This window comes from Schistocerca nitens, chromosome 2, assembly GCF_023898315.1.
Source record: "Schistocerca nitens isolate TAMUIC-IGC-003100 chromosome 2, iqSchNite1.1, whole genome shotgun sequence".
NCBI classification, from domain to species: domain Eukaryota; kingdom Metazoa; phylum Arthropoda; class Insecta; order Orthoptera; family Acrididae; genus Schistocerca; species Schistocerca nitens.
In genome coordinates, this window is record NC_064615.1 from 485,793,736 (window position 1) to 485,807,308 (window position 13,573).

At 40.5% G+C, this 13,573-nt stretch overlaps 1 protein-coding gene across 1 annotated transcript in view; it reads left to right on the forward strand.

Annotated features, from left to right (window-relative positions):
* Nucleotides 1-13,573, forward strand: part of LOC126236425 (tRNA (uracil-5-)-methyltransferase homolog B-like) — a 111,825-nt gene that overhangs the window by 82,807 nt on the left and 15,445 nt on the right. The gene's annotated exons all lie outside the window — the stretch shown is intronic.

Here is a 13,573-nt window from a genome sequence, read left to right on the forward strand (position 1 = left end):
TGAATTCAGCATTTAAAGAGGCTGCATGTTGTGATGTATCACATCAGACTGTTTGGAGACAATTGCATGATGTGTATCTCCATTCGTGATGCCATGACAAGCACCAACTCGTATACCACCACACCATGGCCTGCATTACAGGTGGACAAGAAATCTTGCAGAATGGATGTCTCATGATTGGTGTTGGGTATTGTTTATGAATGAAACTTGAATCTGGTTGTACCCTAATAACAACTCACATGTTTGGATACAACCTAGTAATATCAAATGCTCCCAACACTGTTAGCTAATAGGAAGCAGTAAAGCTCAATTCATTACAGGTACTGAAAGCTCAGTAAAGCCAGAGATAAGTTCAGCTGAAAGTTTCAAAAAGGACCTAACAGGTTCAGAAAGGATAGATTAAATATATATGGCGGTGGTGTGTTTGTTGCTGTTTGAAGAAGTTTATCTTATAATGAAATTGAAGTAGACAGTTCTTGTGAGGTAGTACAGATAGAGGTTATGCTTGGCAACTGGAATAAATTAATAATTGGTCTCTTGCTGACCCCCCCCCCTCCCCCCTTATGCAGATGATTCATTTATTGAACAGTTCGAAGAAAATCCAAGTTTCATCTGAAATAGGTACTCCAGTGTTACAGATATAATTGGTGATGACTTCAGTCTATCCTTGATATTTTGGCAAAAATACATGTTCAAAGCCGGTGCTAGATATAAAACATAGTCAGAAATTGTACTTTCTCTCTTATCAACAAATAATCCTGAACAAATGGGAAGTATCATGATGGATACAGTGGCCACAAGGTCATTGTAGAGAGACTGACCACAGCAACATGCAAATCCACCAAAAAAAAACTTGACACCAAAAATTCCATAGCAGAAGACTGGAAAGTAGCACAGGTCACACCAGTATTCAGAAAAGGAAATAGGAGTAAACCACTGAATTACAGATTCTGTGACCAGGCATGTTCTGTTGATACACAGCATGAATTCAGAAAATATTATTTTTGTGAAAGACAACTAGCTCTTTATTTGCATGAAATAATGATACTGGGGATACTGGGGATCAAATTAATTCCTTATTTCTGTATTTACCAAAGGCTTTTGACATTGCTCCTTACAAGAGACTTCTAATCGAATTGCCTTCCTGTGGAGTATAACTTCAGTCATGCAACTGGATTTGTATTTTTCTGTTCAATAGCTCACAGTACATACTAATCAACACAAAATCAATCATCAAGTAAAACAGAAGTGATATCCAGTATTCCCCTTTTTCTAATCTATATAAACAATTTAGGAGACAATCTGAGCAGCCCTCTTTGGTTTTTAGCAAATGATGCTGTCATTTACTGTATAGTAAAGTCATCAGAAAATCAAAACCAATGGCAAAATGATTTAGACAAAAAATTTATTGGTGTGAAAAGTGGCAACTGTCTTTGAAGAAGGAAAAGTGTGAGGTCATCCACATTAGTATGAAAAGAAATCCGATAAATTTTAGTTATACAGTAAATAACACAAATTTAAGGGCTGTAAATTCAATTGAATACCTATGAATTACAATTACAAACAACTTAAAATTGTTCATCACATAGATAATGTTGTGGGGAAGGCAAACCAAAGACTGTTTCATTAGCAGAATATTTAGAATATGCAACAGATCTACTAAAGAGACTGCCTACACTACATATGTTCATCATCTGCTAGATCACTGTTGTGCAGTATGGGATCCTACATCTACATCTACGTGATTACTCTGTTATTCACAATAAAGTGCTTGGCAGAGGGTTCAATGAACCACCTTCAGGCTCTCTCTCTACCGTTCCACTCTCAAACGGCATGTGGGAAAAACAAGCACTTAAATTTTTCTGTGCAAGCCCTGATTTCTCTTATTTTATTGTGATGATCATTTCTCCCTATGTAGGTGGGTGCCAACAGAATGTTTTCGCAATTGGAGGAGAAAATTGGTGATTGAAATTTCATGAGGAGATCCCGTCGCAATGAAAAATGCCTTTGTTTTAATAATTGCCACTCCAATTCACGTATCCTTACCAGATACTGACAGAGGATATAAAAAAAATCCGAAGAATGGTATCTCATTTTGTATTATCGCTAAGTAGGGGAGAGAGTGTCATGAACATGATAAACAAGTTAGGGTGGCAGTCATTAAAACAAAGGCATTTCTCATTGTGGCATTATTTTTTCAAGAAATTTCAATCACTAACTTTCTCCTCTGAATGTGAAAATATATAATTAAATTAATTAATTTATTTATTTGTTAAGCATCCATTCATCAAATATTTGATGTGGGATATAGCTTACTTTGTACATTAGTACAAAATTTTAAATACATGTTACATACACTATCACCAACTTACATTGGGAGAGATGATCATTGTAATAAATAAGAGAAATCAGAGTTTGTACAGACAATAATAAATGTTCATTTTTCCCATGGGCTGTTAGAGAGTGTAAATGTACAGAAATAGTCTGAAGGTGATTCGAAGATACCTCTGCCAGGCATTTAAGTGTGCATTGCGAAGCCATGATCTAGATGTAGATGTATCCCACATGTGCAACATGGTGGCGGTGGAGTGATGTTCTGATATGCCATTAAATACATCCCTCATGGTTGTTTAGGGCAATCTCACTACTCTGCATTACTGAGACGAGATTCTGCAACAAATAGTGGGACCATGTGGTCAAGGTTTTTCATCATGCTGTTCTTAGGAACAAATTCCTTTAGCAAGCTAGGATCATCAGAGTTGAGTTGCCTGCCTGCTGCCCAGACATGAACACAATCAAACATGTGCAGGATCAATTGAAGTGAACTGATTTTGGATGTCAGCAATGGCTGCATACTGTGCACAACTTACACAGAATCAGCTCTGAATAGTGGAACAAGCTTGATCATCTCGTCAATGGTATGCTGTGATGGATTCAGGCCTGCATCAGAGCAAATGGGTGTTCAACCACTGTCGATATCACCCCAAGTTTTGTGAGAAACCTCCCATGGGAAACAGACAACTTTGTCATTACACAAATTTATTTATTTATTTACTTATTTATTTATTTATTTATTTATTTATTTTGAGCTCATTGCAAATGAATATATACATATTACTCAGTCAGCTTTTGTTTCCTGACCATGAATTTCGAAATAAATGGGTGATATACAACTTTTGTTGATGTATGTTTGTTACAACAGTAATGAATTAATACCAGATTCATCCAACTAGAGGTATTTCTATGGATGCAAAGCTGACTGTGCTGTTTCAAATATTTAAAAAAAAGGCCAAATAACTGTCACCTGTAAAGGTATTGGCACTTGTTAGGATCGTGTGCAAGCAGCAAGTAAGTTAAACACGTTGTGCATGTCTCCCAAAATGTGTGTCAACTGTTTGAGTGGGTATTCAGTGTGAAACAAACACTGCCAGTCTACACAGATGAAGAAAATGTAAACTTTTCTCCCCTAATAATAAACTAAGCTGCCTACAGGAGAGCTATATAATGTCTACAAGTATTCTTGGCTGCTGTTTTTGTCCCTTGCTCCTCAACTGGATTGCCTGCTGAAAGTTTTACCTTGTAGGTCATAATACTCTTTCTGACTGCTGTCTTTTCTCACTGTTTATTACACTTTATGTTGCCTCATGATTACGGTCTCTCACATTACTTACAGTGTATATAATTAAGCTTCTCTGACACCAATGAATCCATCGGACTATCTTCTTCTTTTAAGAGGATATACCCCATCATCGGTGAGGAGCATATACACTGTCAGTCATGAAATAGGTACTGCTGATGAAAAAACTGCAATCAATTGGATCTTTACCAGAGAGAGTTTGGGAGGCCAACCATCAGATTTATATGATTACTCTGCAATTCACATTTAAGAGCCTGGCAGAGGATTCTTTGAAACATTTTCATACTATTTCTCAACCGTTCCATTCTCTAACAGCAGGCAGGAAAAATGAATGCTTAAATCTTTCTGTACATGCTGTGATTTCTCTTATTGTATTATGATGACCATTTCTCCCTATGTAGGCTGGTGACACTAAATAATCTTACATTCAGAGGAGAAAGTTGCTGATTGAAATTTCGTGAAAAGGTAACGCCACGATGAAAAATGCCTTTGTTTTAATGATTGTGACTCCAAATCACTTATTATCCCAGTGACACTCTCTCCTCTATTTCATGATACTACAAAACCGACTGCAATTCTTTGGATTTTTTGATTCTCTCCTTACTTTTCAAACAAACTTTCAGTACAGCTAATCTCATTAAATTATTTCTCCAGGGATACTATGATGACTGTTAAAAGTGAGAACATTGATTGTTTAGGAGCCATGAATCATAATTTATTAAAATACTCATTAAACATTAACAATTTTGATAACATTCAACATTTCAATCTATATGCTACAATTTGCTACCAATCGCTTCCACACTGAAACTAAGCAGTGACCAATCATGCCAACGACACACTAAAAAAGCATTAAGATGGCTACCGAGCAGTGCCAACGGATGCACTATCCGAGCTCGGCTCACTCCATCCTGTCTGAGAGCCCAACTGCTCTTACTCGCACCACAACAATAACTAGTCTCTAGCGTATTGTCAACAAGCAAAGATAAATTTATACTATTAGCCATGGCTACAACATGCTCATTGGAGAACTTCATCAATAAATATATGTATATCTAGATTATTAACATACAGCAAATACATTGCCATGTGAAATACATTGCCATGTGAGAACGCAGTACCCTCACATATCCCCGGATCTCAAAAATTAATTTCATCATCATCATCATCATCATCATTTAAGACTGATTATGCCTTTCAGCGTTCAGTCTGGAGCATAGCCCCCATTAGAAAATTCCTCCATGATCCCCTATTCAGTGCTAACATTGGTGCCTCTTCTGATGTTAAACCTGTTGTTGTTGTTGTGGTCTTTAGTCCTGAGACTGGTTTGATGCAGCTCTCCATGCTACTCTTATCCTATGCAAGCTTCATCATCTTCCAGTACCTACTGCAACCTACATCCTTCTGAATCTGCTTAGTGTATTCATCTCTTGGTCTCCCTCTACGATTTTTACCCTCCACACTGCCCTCCAATACTAAATTTGTGATCCCTTGATGCCTCAGAACATGTCCTACCAACCGATACCTTCTTCTGGTCAAGCTGTGCCACAAACTTCTCTTCTCCCCAATCCTATTCAATACTTCCTCATTAGTTATGTGATCTACCCATCTAATCCTCAGCATTCTTCTGTAGCACCACATTTCGAAAGCTTCTATTCTCTTCTTGTCCAAACTATTTATCGTCCATGTTTCACTTCCATACATGGCTACACTCCATACAAATACTTTCAGAAACGACTTCCTGACACTTAAATCTATACTCGATGTTAACAAATTTCTCTTCTTCAGAAACGCTTTCCTTGCCATTGCCAGTCTACATTTTATATCCTCTCTACTTCGACCATCATCAGTTATTTTGCTCCCCAAATAGCAAAACTCCTTAACTACTTTTAAGTGTCTCATTTCCTAATCTAATACCCTCAACATCACTTAATTCGACTACATTCCATTATCCTCGTTTTGCTTTTGTTGATGTTCATCTTATATCCTCTTTTCAAGACGCTATCCATTCCATTCAACTGCTCTTCCAAGTCCTTTGCTGTCTGACAGAATTACAATGTCATTGGCGAACCTCAAAGTTTTTATTTCTTCTCCGTGGATTTTAATACCTACTCCGAATTTTTCTTTTGTTTCCTTTACTGCTTGCTCAATATACAGATTAAATAATATCGGGGAGAGGCTACAACCCTGTCTTACTCCCTTCCCAACAACTGTTTCCCTTTCATGTCCCTCGACTCTTATAACTGCCATCTGGTTTCTGTACAAATTGTAAATAGCCTTTTGCTCCCTGTATTTTGCCCCTGCCACCTTTAGAATTTGAAAGAGAGTATTCCAGTCAACATTGTCAAAAGCTTTCTCTAAGTCCACAAATGCTAGAAACGTTGGTTTGCCTTTCCTTAATCTTTCTTCTAAGATAACTCGTAAGGTCAGTATTGCCTCACGTGTTCCAGTATTTCTATGGAATCCAAACTGATCTTCCCCGAGGTCGGCTTCTACCAGTTTTTCCATTCGTCTGTAAAGAATTCGTGTTAGTATTTTGCAGCTGTAGCTTATTTAACTGATTGTTCGGTAATTTTCACATCTGTCAACACCTGCTTTCTTTGGCATTGGAATTATTATATTCTTCTTGAAGTCTGAGGGTATTTCGCCTGTTTCATACATCTTGCTCACCAGATGGTAGAGTTTTGTCAGGACTGGCTCTCCCAAGGCCGTCAGTAGTTCCAATGGAATGTTGTCTACTCCGGGGGCCTTGTTTCCACTCAGATCTTTCAGTGCTCTGTCAAACTCTTCACGCAGTATCATATCTCCCATTTCATCTTCATCTACATCCTCTCCCATTTCCATAATATTGTCCTCAAGTACAACGCCGTTGTATAGACCCTCTATATACTCCTTCCACCTTTCTGCTTTCCCTTCTTTGCTTAGAACTGGGTTTCCATCTGAGCTCTTGATGTTCATACAAGTGGTTCTCTTATCTCCAAAGGTCTCTTTAATTATCCTGTAGGCAGTATCTATCTTACCCCTAGTGAGATAAGCCTCTACATCTTGACATTTGTCCTCTAGCCATGCCTGCTTAGCCATTTTGCACTTCCTGTCAATCTCATTTTTCAGACTTTGTATTCCTTTTTGCCTGCTTCATTTACTGCATTTTTATATTTTCTCCTTTCATCAATTAAATTCAATATTTCTTCTTTTACCAAAGGATTTCTACTAGCCTTCGTCTTTTTACCTACTTGATCCTCTGCTGCCTTCACTACTTCATCCCTCAAAGCTACCCATTCTTCTTCTACTGTATTTCTTTCCCCCATTCCTGTCAATTGTTCCCTTATGCTCTCCCTGAAACTCTGTACAACCTCTGGTTCTTTCAGTTTACCCAGGTCCCATCTCCTTAAGTTCCCACCTTTTTGCAGTTTCTTTAGTTTTAATCTACAGGTCATAACCAATAGATTGTGGTCAGAGTCCACATCTGCCCCTGGAAATGTCTTACAATTTAAAACCTGGTTCCTAAATCTCTGTCTCACCATTATATAATCTATCTGATACCTTTTAGTATCTCCAGTGTTCTTCCATGTATACAACCTTCTTTCATGTTAAACCTATTACTTCAAAATCATTCTTAACCGAATCCATGTACCTTCTCCTTGGTCTGCCCCGACTCCTCCTACCCTCTACTGCTGAACCCATGAGTCTCTTGGGTAACCTTGCTTCTACCATGCATGTAACATGACTCCACCATCTAAGCCTGTTCGCCCTGACTGCTACATCTATAGAGTTCATTCCCAGTTTTTCTTTGATTTCCTCATTGTGGACATCCTCCTTCCATTGTTCCCATCTACTAGTACCTGCAATCATCCTAGCTACTTTCATATCCATAACCTCAACCTTGTTGATAAGGTAACCTGAATCCACCCAGCTTTCGCTCCCATACAACAAAGTTGGTCGAAAGATTGAACAGTGCACAGATAACGTAGTCTTGGTACTGACTTCCTTCTTGCAGGAGAGAGTAGATCGTAGCTGAGCGCTCACTGCATTAGCTTTGCTACACCTCGCTTCTAGTTCTTTCACTATGTTGCCATCCTGTGAGAATATGCATCCTAAGTACTTGAAACCGTCCACCTGTTCTAACTTTGTTCCTCCTATTTGGCACTCAATCCGTTTACATTTCTTTCCCACTGACATTACTTTCATTTTGGAGATGGTAATCTTCATACCATAGTCCTTACATTTCTGATCTAGCTCTGAAATATTACTTTGCAAACTTTCAATCGAATCTGCCATCACAACTAAGTCATCCGCATATGCAAGACTGCTTATTTTGTGTTCACATATCTTAATCTCACCCAGCCAGTCTATTGTTTTCAACATATGATCCATAAATAATATGAACAACAGTGGAGACAGGTTGCAGCCTTGTCTTACCCCTGAAACTACTCTGAACCATGAACTCAATTTACCGTCAACTCTAACTGCTGCCTGACTATCCATCTAAAGACCTTTAATTGCTTGCAAAAGTTTGCCTCCTATTCCATAATCTCATAGAACAGACAATAACTTCCTCCTAGGAACCCGGTCATATGCCTTTTCTAGATCTATAAAGCATAGATACAATTCCCTGTTCCACTCATAACACTTCTCCATTATTTGCCGTAAGCTAAAGATCTGGTCCTGACAACCTCTAAGAGGCCTAAACCCACACTGATTTTCATCCAATTGGTCCTCAACTAATACTCGCACTTTCCTTTCAACAATACCAGAGAAGATTTTACCCACAACACTGATTAAAGAGATACCTCTGTAGTTGTTACAATCTTTTCTGTTTCCATGTTTAAAGATTTGTGTGATTACTGCTTTTGTCCAGTCTGATGGAACCTGTCCCGACTCCCAGGCCATTTCAATTATCCTGTGTAGCCATTTAAGACCTGACATTCCACTGTATTTGATGAGTTCCGACTTAATTTCATCCACCCCAGCTGCTTTATTGCACTGCAATCTATTGGCCATTTTCTCCACTTTCTCAAATGTGATCCTATTTCCATCATCATTCCTATCCCATTCTACCTCGAAATCTGAAACATTATTGATTGCATTTTCACCTACATTGAGCAACTCTTCAAAATATTCCCTCCATCTGCCCAAGGCATCCACAGGATTCACCAGCAGTTTTCCTAACCTGTCCAAAATACTCGTCATTTTGTTCTTACCTCCCTTTCGAAGACTGCTAATTACACTCCAGAATGGTTTTACAGCAGCTTGACCCATAGTCTCCAACATGTTTCCAAAGTCTTCCCAAGATTTCTTCTTGGATGCTACAATTATCTGTTTGGCTTTGTTTCTTTCTTCAACATAACTTTCTCTGTCTACCTGAGTTCTAGTATGTAGCCATTTTTGATACGCCTTCTTTTTCGTTTTACAGGCTGCCTTGACAGTGTCATTCCACCAAGCTGTTTGCTTCATCCTACTTTTACACACTATTGTTCCAAGATATTCTTTAGCCACTTCTAGTACTGTGTCCCTGTACCTTGTCCATTCCTTTTCCAATGACTGTAATTGACTACATTCAACTAACTGGTACCTTCCTGAGATCGCTGTTATGTACTTGTGCCTGATTTCCTTATCCTGAAGTTTCTCCACTCTTATCCTCCTACATATGGACCTGACCTCCTGCACTTTAGGCCTCACAATCCCAATTTCACTGCAGATTAAATAATGATCAGTGTCATCAAAGAATCCCCTGAATACTCGTGTGTCCCACACAACCTTCCTGAATTCTTGATCTGTTTTTATATAGTCAATGACAGATCTGGTTCCCCTGCCTTCCCAAGTATACCGGTGAATGTTCTTATGTTTAAAAAAAGGAGTTTGTGATTACTAAGCCCATACTGGCACAGAAATCCAAGAGTTGTTTCCCGTTCCAGTTGGCCTCCATATCCTCTCCAAATTTACCCATAACCTTTTCATACCCTTCTGTTCGATTTCTAATCCTGGCGTTAAAATCACCCATGAGCAGAACACTGTCCTTGTCCTTTACTCTAACAACTACATCACTGAGTGCCTCATAAAAACTATCCATCTTATCCTGATCTGTCCCTTCACAATGCGAATATACTGACACAATCCTAATTTTCTTGCTAGACACTGTCAAATCTATCCACATCAGTCGTTCGTTTACGTACCTTATTGCAACTACGCTGGATTCCATTTCGTTCCTGATGTAAAGCCCTACACCCCATTGTGCTATTCCTGCTTTGACTCCTGACAGGTAAACCTTGTATTCTCCCACTTCCTCTTCTTTCTCACCCCTTACCCGAATGTCACTAACAGCTAAAACGTCCAACCCCATCTTACTTGCAGCCTCTGTCAACTCTACCTTCTTCCCAGAGTAGCCCCCATTGATATTAATAGCTCCCCATCTCGTTACCATTCGTTTGCCGAGTCGTATCTTAGGAGTCCCTGGTTTGTCAATTGGAGGTGGGGCACCGTCACCTCCAAATTTCCGAGGCATTTTGCTCTGATTGTTGCCAGCATCATATTTAAAGTACCAGGGAAGCAGGTTGCTAGCCTTACTTGCCCCGAGTCCCATTGGGTTTTACCCCTAATGGCTGAGGGACTAACCGGTGGATTTGGTAGTCTTTGCCGTATGAGCACAAAGGTGACCACGACTCAGAATATGTCCGAGATGCCCAGCCTTATTCCAAAGTAACTGGTATCCCGACTGTCGGGACCACTTACTTGGCCACTCATACGTTGCCCGTGGTTCATGAACTAGGACATGTCTACAGGAACCCACACCATGAACCACAAAAATTAATTTCACCTGGAAATTTATGGTGACATAAAGTTTCAGTGTGAAATTGATCCCGTAAAAATATATATTAATTTAACTGCCATAGTTGTGCAAATTAACATTCTTCTGCTTTTAATTCCTAACTGAATTCATCAACTTTAAAGTTCACTATTAAAGTAGCTAATGAAGTAATCAAACAGTGACAAATCCAGGACGAAATGTACTCACCATATGGTGGAGATGGTGGGTCGCAGATAGGTGCAACAAAAAGACTGTTGGAAAGTGAGCTTTCTGCCAACAAGGCCTTTGTCAAAACACACACACACACACACACACACACACACACAGACACACACACACACACACACACACGCACACGCACACACGAGACCACAGTCTCCGGCAGGTGGAGCCAGGCTGCGAATAGCAGCACATGATGGGATAGGCAACCAGGTGGCAGAAAGGAGGAGACTGGGGTGGTGATGGGGTGGGAGAGGGATAGCAAGGCAGGGATGGGTGACGGTAAAGTGCTGCTAGTGGAGCATTCAAGGATGAGGTGGAGAGTAGGATAGTTAGGTGCAGTCATGAAGTTAGATGGAGAGCAAGGAAGAGGAGGGGGTGGGGTGGGGGGGGGGGGGAGTAGCAGAAAATGAGAGAAGTGAAAAGACTGGATGCTTTGGTGGAATAGGGCACTGGTAGTGCTGGAATGGTAATAGGGAAATGACTAGATGGGTACGAACAATGAGTAACCAAGGTTGAGGGCAGGATGGTTATGGGAACGTAGGATATACTGTGGGGAGAATTCCCACCTGCGCAATCCAGAAAAGGTGGTGTTGGTGGGAAGGATCCTGATGGCACAGGCTATGAAGCATTCCTCGAAATGAACATCATGTTGGGCAGTGCACTCAGCAACAGAGTCATCCAGTTGTTTCTTGGCCACAGTTTGTCATCGGCCATTCATGCGGTCAAAACAGCTTGTTGGTTGTCATGCAATGTAGAAAGCAGCATAGTGGTTGCAGCTTAGCTTGTAGGTCCACGACTGGTTTCATAGGTAGCCCTGCCTTTGATGGAATAGGTGAGGTTTGTGACCGGACTAGAGTAGGTGGTAGTGGGAGGAGGTAAGGGACAGGTCTATTACAGTAATATGAGCCATGAGGAATATGAGCAGCAGTTGTGTAGGGAGGAACAAGGATATTGTGTAGGTTCAGTGCGTGCAGAATACCACTGTGGGATGGGTGGGAAGGATAGTGGGTAGGACATTTCTCATTTTAGGGCATGACAAGAGGTAGTAAAAACTCTGGCGGAGAATGTAATTCAGTTGCACCAGTCCTGGATGGTAATGAGTCATGAGGGGAATGCTCCTCTGAGCTGGATGGTGGGACTTTGGGAGGTGGCGGGTGACTGGAAGTATAAGGCATGGGATATCTGTTTTTGTACAAGGTTGGGAGGGCAATTACAATCTATCATCAGTGAATCTGGACCAGGCGAGGGGTTTCAGATTCTGGGTGTTTAGGAAGGATTCCTCTACATGGCCTATGAATAGATCAGCATAGGATGATGCCATGCAGATGCCTATAGCCGTACCCCGGATTTGTTTGTCAGTAATGCCTTCAAAGAAGAAGTAATTGTGGGCAAGGAGATAGGTGGTCATGGTGTCTAGGAAGGAGGTTATTGGTTTAGAATCCTTTGGGGATTGGGAAAGGTAAGTGTTCGATGTAAGGCCATGGGCATTATGGATGTTAGTGTAAAGGGAGGTGGCATCAATAGTGATGAGCAGGGCACCTTGTGGCAAAGGAACAGGAACTGTGGAGAGTCATTGGAGGAAATCGTAGGTATGTTTTATATTGGAGGGTAGGCTGTGGGAAATTTGCTGAAGGTGTTGGTGTATGGGAGCAGAGATTCTCTCAGTGGGGGCACAGTAACTGGCCACAATGGGGCATCCTGGGTAGTTGGGTTCATGGACTTTAGGAAGCTTGTAGAAGGTAGGAATGCGGGGAGTGGTAGGGGTGAGGAGAGAGATGGACTCTGGGGAGAGATTGTGGGATAAGCCTAAGGATTTGAGGAGAGACTGGAGATGCCCCTGGATTTCTAGAATGGGTCACTGTGGCAGGGTTTGTAGGTAGATGAATCTGATAACTGGCAAGCGGTGGAGCCTTTATCAGCAGATAGGATTGTAAGGTTGGAATCAGTTTTTAGGTGGTGCATTGTGGTTCTTTCTGTGGATGTAAAGTTAGTTTGCATGTTGAGGGATTTGGGATATGATGGTAAGGCAAGGTTGAAGCTTAAGAAATTCTGGAAAGTTAACAGGGGCTAATGAAGTAATCAGCTTTTTAACTAGTCAATGAAGTAATCAATTACATACTATAAGCCAATAAAATGCTGATAAAATGGACAGTAATAATCATTAATAAAATAACACAGCAAAAAGAGAAGCAATCACTGACTTTACAAAGCAAACACACAGGTAAATAAGCAATCAAAGTGATATCCACTATCATCAGTAATTAATGAATCCAAAACAAAAAGAAAAGGAAAGGAAGAAGGGGCAAATTATTTCAGTGGCATGCAGTGCATGAAACAAGTGCATGAATAAATAAATACCTTACATCTTTGTAACATTCAAAAATATTTTTATGTTACACATCTGTATCACATTTAATCACTACGTTCATGGATACTCCGCTTCTTATAAATACTTAACCAGCACAGTAAATACTTGATATGGGATTCACAGCGGTGTCGCTGCTCCACATCATGTGGATTTGTTGACAAACACCCCATTGTCTATGGCCTGCTGGGTAGGGTGACTGGACACAGAAACACTCTGGTGGAGTGGGGGAAGAGGGGTTATGTTTATTGCACCACTCGCTGTGGTACAGCGGTGGTGGTAATGTAGCGTGGCTAGATGTCGCCGTGTGCCACTTGGCGGAAAACTAGTAAACTATTGGATGACTGCTGTGTTCACTGCAATGTGTTGCTGGCGGTAAGGTAGCATGGCTAGTTGTTGCTGTGTGCTGCTGGGCAGTGAATTTGTGAACTTGCGTGCTCTGATGTAGCGGTGACATAATGTCACTAGGTTACAGTAACACCGTAAATACAGACAGAAAAGATGCAGCAGGATCACTTCACTTTAACAGATCATGCCACGTCAA